At 41.9% G+C, this 8,733-nt stretch overlaps 1 pseudogene; it reads left to right on the forward strand.

Moving 5' to 3' along the window:
• Positions 1–2,666: 2,666 nt before the first annotated feature.
• LOC112320253 (translationally-controlled tumor protein-like) lies at positions 2,667–5,277 on the forward strand (annotated as a pseudogene).
• The last annotated feature ends 3,456 nt before the right edge of the window (positions 5,278–8,733 follow it).

Raw genomic sequence — 8,733 nt, forward strand, 5'->3', positions numbered from 1 at the left:
CCTTAGTCACCCAGACACCTAGGTGAGGAAGCCAGACTGCCTCCACTTATCCTACACTGCCAAAGAAATATGGTCCAAATGAAAGAACAGAAAAAAACGCAGAAAAAGAACTAAACAAAACAGAGATAACTCATGTGTCACATGCAGAGTTCAAAACACTGGTGGTCAGGATGCTCAAAAAACTCACTGAGTATGGCAACAAAATTAAAAAGACCCAGGAAGAAATGAAAGTTACACTAAGTGAAATAAAGAAAAATCTACAGGGAGTCAACAGTGGAGAGGATAAAGACTGAATTCACATCAACTACTTGGAACATAAGGAAGAACTAAGCATTCAACCAAAACAGCAAGAAGAAAAAAGAGTCCAGCCCTGACTGGTGTGGCTCAGTGGATTGAGCACCAGCCTGCGAACCAAAGAGTCTCTGGTTCAATCCCAATCAGGGCACATGCCTGGGTGGTGGGCCAGGTCCCCAGTAGGGGGCATGTGAGAGGCAACAGCACATTGATGTTTATCTCCTTCTCTAACTCCCTCCTTTCCCCCTCTCTAAAAATAAATAAAATATATTTTAATATATTTTATTAAATATATACTTTAAATATCTTTTTAAATATATTTTATTGATTATGCTATTACAGTTGTCCCATTTCCCCCTCTTCACTCCACTCCATCCTGCCCACCCCCCCTCCCACATTCCCCCCCTATAGTTCATGTCCATGGGTCATACATGTAAGTTCTTTGGCTTCTACATTTCCTATAATATTTTTACCCTCCCCCTGTCTATTTTCTACCTACATTTATGCTACTTATTCTCTATACTTTTCCCCCCTCTCTCCCCCTCCCACTTCCCTGATGATAACCTTCCATGTGATCTCCATTTCTGTGGTTCTGTTCCTGTTCTAATTGTTTGCAGAGTTTGCTTTTGTTTTTGTTTTAGGTGTGGTTGTTGATAACTGTGAGTTTGCTGTCATTTTTACTGTTCATATTTTTTATCTTCTTTTTCTTAGATAAACCCCTTTAACATTTCATATAATAAGGGCTTGGTGATGATGAACTCCTTTAACTTGGCCTTATCTGAGAAGCACTTTATCTGCCCTTTCATTCTAAATGAAAGCTTTGCTGATAGAGCAATCTTGGATGTAGGTCCTTGCCTTTCATGACTTGGAATACTTCTTGCCAGCCCTTTCTTGTCTGTAGGTCTCTTGAGAAATCAGCTGACAGTCTTATGGGAACTCCTTTGTAGGTAACTGTGTCCTTTTCTCTTGCTGCTTCTAAGATTCTCTCCTTAACTTTAATCTTGGGTAATGTAATGATGATGTGCCTTGGTGTGTTCCTCCTTGGGTCCAGCTTCTTTGGGACTCTCTGAGCTTCCTGGACTTCTTGGAAGTCTATTTCCCTTGCCAGATCGGGGAAGTTCTCCTTCATTATTCGTTCAAATAAGTTTTCAATTTTTTGTTCTTCCCCTTCTCCTTCTGGCACCCCTATAATTCAGATGTTGGAACATTTCAAGATGTCTGGAGGTTCCTAAGCCTCTCCTCATTTTTTTGAATTCCCAATTCTTCATTCTTTTCTGGTTGGATGTTTCTTTCTTCCTTCTGGACCACACTGTTGATTTGAGTTCCAGTGTTCTTCCCATCACTATTGGTTCCCTGTACATTTTCCTTTGTTTCTCTTAGCATAGCCTTCATTTTTTCATCTAATTTGTGACCAAATTCAACCAATTCTGTGAGCATCCTGATTACCAGTGTTTTGAACTGTGCATCTGATAGGTTGGCTATCTCTTCATTGCTTAGTTGTATTATTTCTGGAGTTTTAATCTGTCCTTTCATTTGGTCCATTTTTTTTTTTTTTTGTCTTGGCACACCTGTTTCATAAAGGGGCAGAGACTTAGGTGTTCACCGGGGCGGCGTAACTCTAGTCTCTGTGCTGTGATGCTGCATGTGGGGGAGGGGCCAAGAGGGAGCAATGGTGCCTGCTCCACTCTCTGCTGGTTTTCAGTCACTCCCTCCACTACCCACAATCAAATTGGGACACTCTGGTGCTGCTTTCTGAGTGGGTGGGTTTGTGTATGTTCTAGGACCCTGTGGGTCTCTCCAACGAACTCTCCTAAGAGGCTGGGCATTTCTCCTGCTGCCACCTGAACCCGCACAGGTGTTTTCAGTAAGTGGTTTGATGCTTTATTTCCCCACGCTGGACTCTGGGTTGCATGGTCAGTCGCCTGGTCCACCAGCTGCTCCTTGCCAGCCAGCTGCAGCTCTGCCCATCTCTCTCCACAATCTGTCGCCTCGCTGTGTCCACCAGCGGTGGCCTTGCCGCGAGTCCTCTCTGCAGCGGCTGCCCGTCTCCGCCCCTCCTACCGGTCTGGATGAATGTCTCTTCTTTATCTCCTTGGTCGTCACAATTCCATAGAGTTCAATTTTCTGTCAGTTCTGGTTGGTTTTTGTTTTTAAATTGTTGTTGTCCTTCTTTTGGTTGTGCAAGGAGGCACAGTGTGTCTACCTACGCCTCCATCTTGGCTGGAAGTCCTAAATAAAATCTTTAAAAAAAAGAATTCACTCCCCCCCACCCCAACTCCTCACTTCCCTAGAACACCACTCAGTCTGCACTACATTCACTAGTGGGGCTGTCGTTCAGCCAGTGTGGCTGTCGATTTCTTCCAGCCGCCTTCATGATCATCTACCAGGACCTCATCAGTCATGACGAGGTGTTCTCTGATATCTACAAGATCCAGAGGTTGCAGATAGTCTGTGTTTGGAGGTAGAGGAGAAGATGGTCAGTAGGACAGAGGGTAACATTGATGACTCACTTATTGGTGGAAATGCCTCTGCTGAAGGCCCAGGGGGTTGAAGGAACCAAAAGCACGGTAATCACTGGTGTTGATATTGTTATGAACCATCATTTGCAGGAAACAAGCTTCACAAAAAAGACAAACAAGAAGTACATCATAGAACTTCTTGGCTTCCGGCCAAGATGGAGGCGTAGGTAGACACACTGCACCTCCTCGCACAACCAAAAGAAGGACAACAACAATTTAAAAACAAAAAAAAAAAACAACCAGAACTGACAGAAAATTGAACCACACGGAAGTCTGACAACCAAGGAGATAAAGAAGAGACATTCATCCAGACCGGTAGGAGGGGCAGAGATGGGCAGCCGGGACAGACAGGCCTGGCTGCAATGTGGTGACTGGAAGACCCAGCGAGGTGGTGGATTGTGGAACAAACAGGGCAGGCAGTGCAACCGCCAGCAGACCTTGCGGCCCCACATTTGCGCATAGATAAATCGGGAGGAATGGCGGGGGAGCGAGACAGACCACCCAACCCAGAGCTCCAGCGCAGGGAAATAAAGCCTCAAACCTTTGATTGAAAACACCCGTGGGGGTTGAGGCGGCAGCAGGAGAAACTCTCAGCCTCACAGGAGAGTTTGTTGGAGAGACTCACAGGAGCCTAGAGTGTGCATAAGCCCACCCACTCAGGAGTCAGCACCAGAGTGTCCCAATTTGATTGTGGGTAGTGGAGGGAGTGACTGAAAACCAGCAGAGAGTGGAGCAGGCACCATTGCTCCCTCTTGGCCCCTCCCCCACATGCAGCATCACAGCACAGAGACTAGAGTTACGCCGCCCCGGTGAACACCTAAGTCTCTGCCCCTTTATGAAACAGGTGTGCCAAGACAAAAAAAAAAAAAAATGGACCAAATGAAAGGACAGATTAAAACTCCAGAAATAATACAACTAAGCAATGAAGAGATAGCCAACCTATCAGATGCACAGTTCAAAACACTGGTAATCAGGATGCTCACAGAATTGGTTGAATTTGGTCACAAATTAGATGAAAAAATGAAGGCTATGCTAAGAGAAACAAAGGAAAATGTACAGGGAACCAATAGTGATGGGAAGAACACTGGAACTCAAATCAACAGTGTGGTCCAGAAGGAAGAAAGAAACATCCAACCAGAAAAGAATGAAGAATTGGGAATTCAAAAAAATGAGGAGAGGCTTAGGAACCTCCAGACATCTTGAAATGTTCCAACATCTGAATTATAGGGGTGCCAGAAGGAGAAGGGGAAGAACAAAAAATTGAAAACTTATTTGAACGAATAATGAAGGAGAACTTCCCCGATCTGGCAAGGGAAATAGACTTCCAAGAAGTCCAGGAAGCTCAGAGAGTCCCAAAGAAGCTGGACCCAAGGAGGAACACACCAAGGCACATCATCATTACATTACCCAAGATTAAAGTTAAGGAGAGAATCTTAGAAGCAGCAAGAGAAAAGGACACAGTTACCTACAAAGGAGTTCCCATAAGACTGTCAGCTGATTTCTCAAGAGACCTACAGACAAGAAAGGGCTGGCAAGAAGTATTCCAAGTCATGAAAGGCAAGGACCTACATCCAAGATTGCTCTATCAGCAAAGCTTTCATTTAGAATGAAAGGGCAGATAAAGTGCTTCTCAGATAAGGCCAAGTTAAAGGAGTTCATCATCACCAAGCCCTTATTATATGAAATGTTAAAGGGGTTTATCTAAGAAAAAGAAGATAAAAAATATGAACAGTAAAAATGACAGCAAACTCACAGTTATCAACAACCACACCTAAAACAAAAACAAAAGCAAACTCTGCAAACAACCAGAACAGGAATAGAACCACAGAAATGGAGATCACATGGAGGGTTATCAACAGGGGAGTGGGAGGGGGAGAAAGGGGGGAAAAGTATAGAGAATAAGTAGCATAAATGGTAGGTAGAAAATAGACAGGGGGAGGGTAAGAATAGTATAGGAAATGTAGAAGTCAAAGAACTTACATGTATGACCCATGGACATGAACTATAGGGGGGAATGTGTGAGGGAGAGGGTGGGCAGGATGGAGTGGAGTGAAGAGGGGGAAATGGGACAACTGTAATAGCAAAATGAATAAATGTGTGTGTGTGCATGTGTGTGTGTGTGTATCAAAGATTACATGAATTCAATCAAAGGGAAACTTGAACAGAGACCAGATAGAGTAAAAGTCCATTTGTGACAGGGGCTGCAGAACAAGTCAACAAATCAAGTACATTTTTGCTAATTTCAAAAACTACCAGTTCTTTATTGGTGAAAACATGAATCCAGATGGTTCAGGGCATGGTTGCTCTGCGTGACTACTGTGAGGACGGTGTGACCCCATATATGATTTTCCTTAAGGAGGATTTAGAAATGGGAAAATGTTAACAAATTTGGCAATTTGGACCTATCACCTGTCATCATAACTGGCTGCTGCTTTTCATCCACACACTAGGACTAGGACAAATGGGACTGGTCTTATCTTGAGCTCTTCATTTATTTTGACCTTGATTTATATGGAGTAGGGGCATTGTTTTTAAGAAAAATGGACAATTGGAAGATGGCAGCGAGATAGGTGGGAGTGGAGTCCACTTTCCCCTGAGCGTGGATGAAGCACCTATCCAATCTTCTGAGGAACAGAGAGAACAACCAACAGTATCCCAGCATATATGAAGATTGGAGACCAAAAATTGTAGAGGACATTGAAAAATCATACAGTGGGAGTTGTGAACACCAGTACACCTGCTGGAAGAGGAAACCCGCCAACAAAAGAACCACCAACAGATAACAATGGAAGAAGGTGAAGGAGGGAGTGGAAGCCACACTAACCTCCACCCAGGACCTATCTGGAAATACAACTAAATGGTGGAAAAATTACCCAGAACAAACAACTGAACAAGAGTGAGAGAGAAGCCTCAAAAACTTGTACACAGAAGAATCAGCTTCAACACGACCTGCCCACACCTGCACAACATAATACAAGAGGTGGGGGACAGACTGACCCTCAGTTAAACAGCTGGAGGGAAGGACCCACCAAAGAAAGATCCAACAACAATCAAAACCCAAAGATACATAGAGAGAACCAACATAAACAACAGCCCAAGACCAGTGAGCTCAGGAGATTAAGGAGACTGCACCACTGAATCTCACAGGTCTTCTACCATAGAAGTTAACACCAGAAACTGAGGGAGTCAGAACAGATCAATTTAAGAAGCAGAGGCTAACAAGAAGAGTCTCACAAACAATGGAAGGCAAAGAAACAATCCCCAAGTGAAAGGAAAGGAGGAAGACTCAGAAAGAATGCTAAATGAAATAAAGGCAAGTCAACTATCAGATATTGAGTTCAAAGCAATGGTTATCATGGAGTTCAATGGGCTCACAGAGAATTACCAGAAACTACAGGGAAACTACAATGAACTCACTGCAAACTGTATCACCATGAAAAAAGAAATAGAAACTATGAACAAGGGCAAAGAGGAAATGAGGAATACAATTCTGAACTGAAGAACACAGTAGAAGGAATCAAAAGCAGGCTTGATGAAGCAGAGGACCGGATCAGCAAGCTGGAGGACAAGGTAGAAAAAAACACCCAGAAAGAGCGAGAAAAAGAAAAGAGGCTCAGAAAGAATGAAGAGGGGTTAAGGGAAATGCAGGACAACATGAAATGTAATAGTATCCATATAATATGGATACCAGAAGAAGAAGAAGAGCAAGGGATAGAAAACCTTTTTGAAAAAGTAATGGACGAAAACTTCCCTAATTTGATGAGAGAAGTCACACAAATCCAGGAAACACAGAGAGTCCCAATCAAGAGGAACCCAAAGAGGCCCACTGCAAGACACATCATAATTAAAATGGCAAAATTCCAAGACAAAGAGAGAATCTTAAAGGCAGCAAGGGAGAAACAAGAAGTAACATACAAGGGAGACCCGATAAGGCTAGCAGCTGACTTTTCAATGGAAATGCTTCAAGCCAGAAGAGAATGGCAAGAAATATTCCAAGTAGTGAGAACGAGAGGCCTGCAACCAAGGCTACTTTACCCAGCAAGGCTCTCAATTAAGATGGAAGACCAAATAAGGAGCTTCCTGGACAAAAGAAGTCTAAAAGAATATGCTTCCACCAAACCAGCTCTGCAAGAGATGCTAAGGGGACTGCTTTAAGAAAAGAAAGGAAAAGAGTAAGACAGAGAAGAACACAAGTACTAAAAAATGGCAATGAATAAATACCTATCAATAATAACCTTAAATGTAAATGGATTAAATGCTCCAATCAAAAGACATAGAATAGCTGAATGGATAAGAAAGCATGACCCACACATGTACTGCCTACAAGAGATCCACCACAGGACAAAAGACCTACACAGCCTGAAAGTGAAGGACAGGAAACAAATGTTCCAAGCAAACGGACAGGAAAAAAAAAAAAAAGCCAAGGTAGCGATACTCATATCAGACAAAATAGACTTCAAAAAAAGGACCATAAAAGGAGACCCAGAAGGTCACTTCATAATACTCAAGTGAAGAATCCACCAAGAAGACATAAACATTGTAAATATATATGTACCCAATGTAGGAGCATCCAAATACATAAAGAAAAGCTTGGAGGACTTCAAGAAAGATATTGACAGCAACAAAATTATAGTAGGGGATTTCAACATCCCACTGTCAAAAATGGATAGATCTTCCAGACAAAATGTCAACAAAGATATTTCAGCATTGAACAATGTCCTAGATCAAATGAAATTAACTGATATACAAAGAGCCTTTCATCCCAAAGAAGCAAAATACACATTCTTTTCAAATGCACATGGAACATTTTCAAAGATAGACCACATAATAGGACACAAAACAAGCCTGAACAAATTCAAGAAAATTGAAATCATATCAAGCATTTTCTCTGACCACAAGGGACTGAAACTAGAAACCAACCTCAAGGAAAAACTCAAAAACCCCTCAAATTCATGGAGATTGAATAGCATGTTATTAAACAATGAATGGGTAAAGAATGAGATCAAAGAAGAAATCAAAGTTTTCTGGAAACAAATGAAAATGAACTCACAACAACCCAAAACTTATGGGACACAGCAAAGGCAGTCCTGAGAGGGAAGTTCATAGCAATACAGGCCTACCTTAGAAAAATAGAAACATTTCAAATAAACAGCCTAACCCTACACCTACAAGAACTCAAAGAACAACAACAAAGACAGCCCAGAGCAAGTAGAAGGAAGGAAATAACCAAGATCAGAGAAGAACTAAATGACATAGAGACTAAAAGCACAATTCTAAGGATCAATAAATCCAGGAGCTGGTTCTTTGAAAAGATAAACAAAATCGACCAACCTTTAAGCAGACTCATTAAGAACAAAAGAGAGAGGACCCAAATAAACCCAATCAGAAATGAAAGAGGAGAGATGACAACTGATACCACAGAAATACAAAGGATTGTAAGAAATTACTATGAAGAACTCTATACCAAGAAATTTGAAAACGTAGGTGAAATGCTCAAATTTCTAGAAAAATATAATCTTCCAAAACTCAATGAAGAAGAACCAGAAAGACCAATAACAGACCAATAACAGCAGACAAAATTGATGCAGTAATCAAGAAACTCTCAACACACAAAAGTCCTCGACTGGACGGTTTCACAGGAGAATTCTACAAAGCATTTAAGGAAGAGCTAACCCTTATCCTTCACAGACTATTCCAAAAAATCTAAGAAGATGGAAGACTCCCAAACTCTTTTTATGAAGCCAGCATCATCCTAATCCCAAAACCAGATAAAGACACAACGAAGAAAGAAAACTTCAGGCCAATATCGCTGATGAACATAGACGCTAAAATTCTCAACAAAATATTGGCAAACCGCATCCAGCAATACATTAAAAAGATCATCCACCATGACCAAGTGGGATTCATCCCAGGGATGCAA

The sequence above is a fragment of the Desmodus rotundus genome, chromosome 12 (genome assembly GCF_022682495.2).
Source record: "Desmodus rotundus isolate HL8 chromosome 12, HLdesRot8A.1, whole genome shotgun sequence".
Lineage (NCBI taxonomy): Eukaryota > Metazoa > Chordata > Mammalia > Chiroptera > Phyllostomidae > Desmodus > Desmodus rotundus.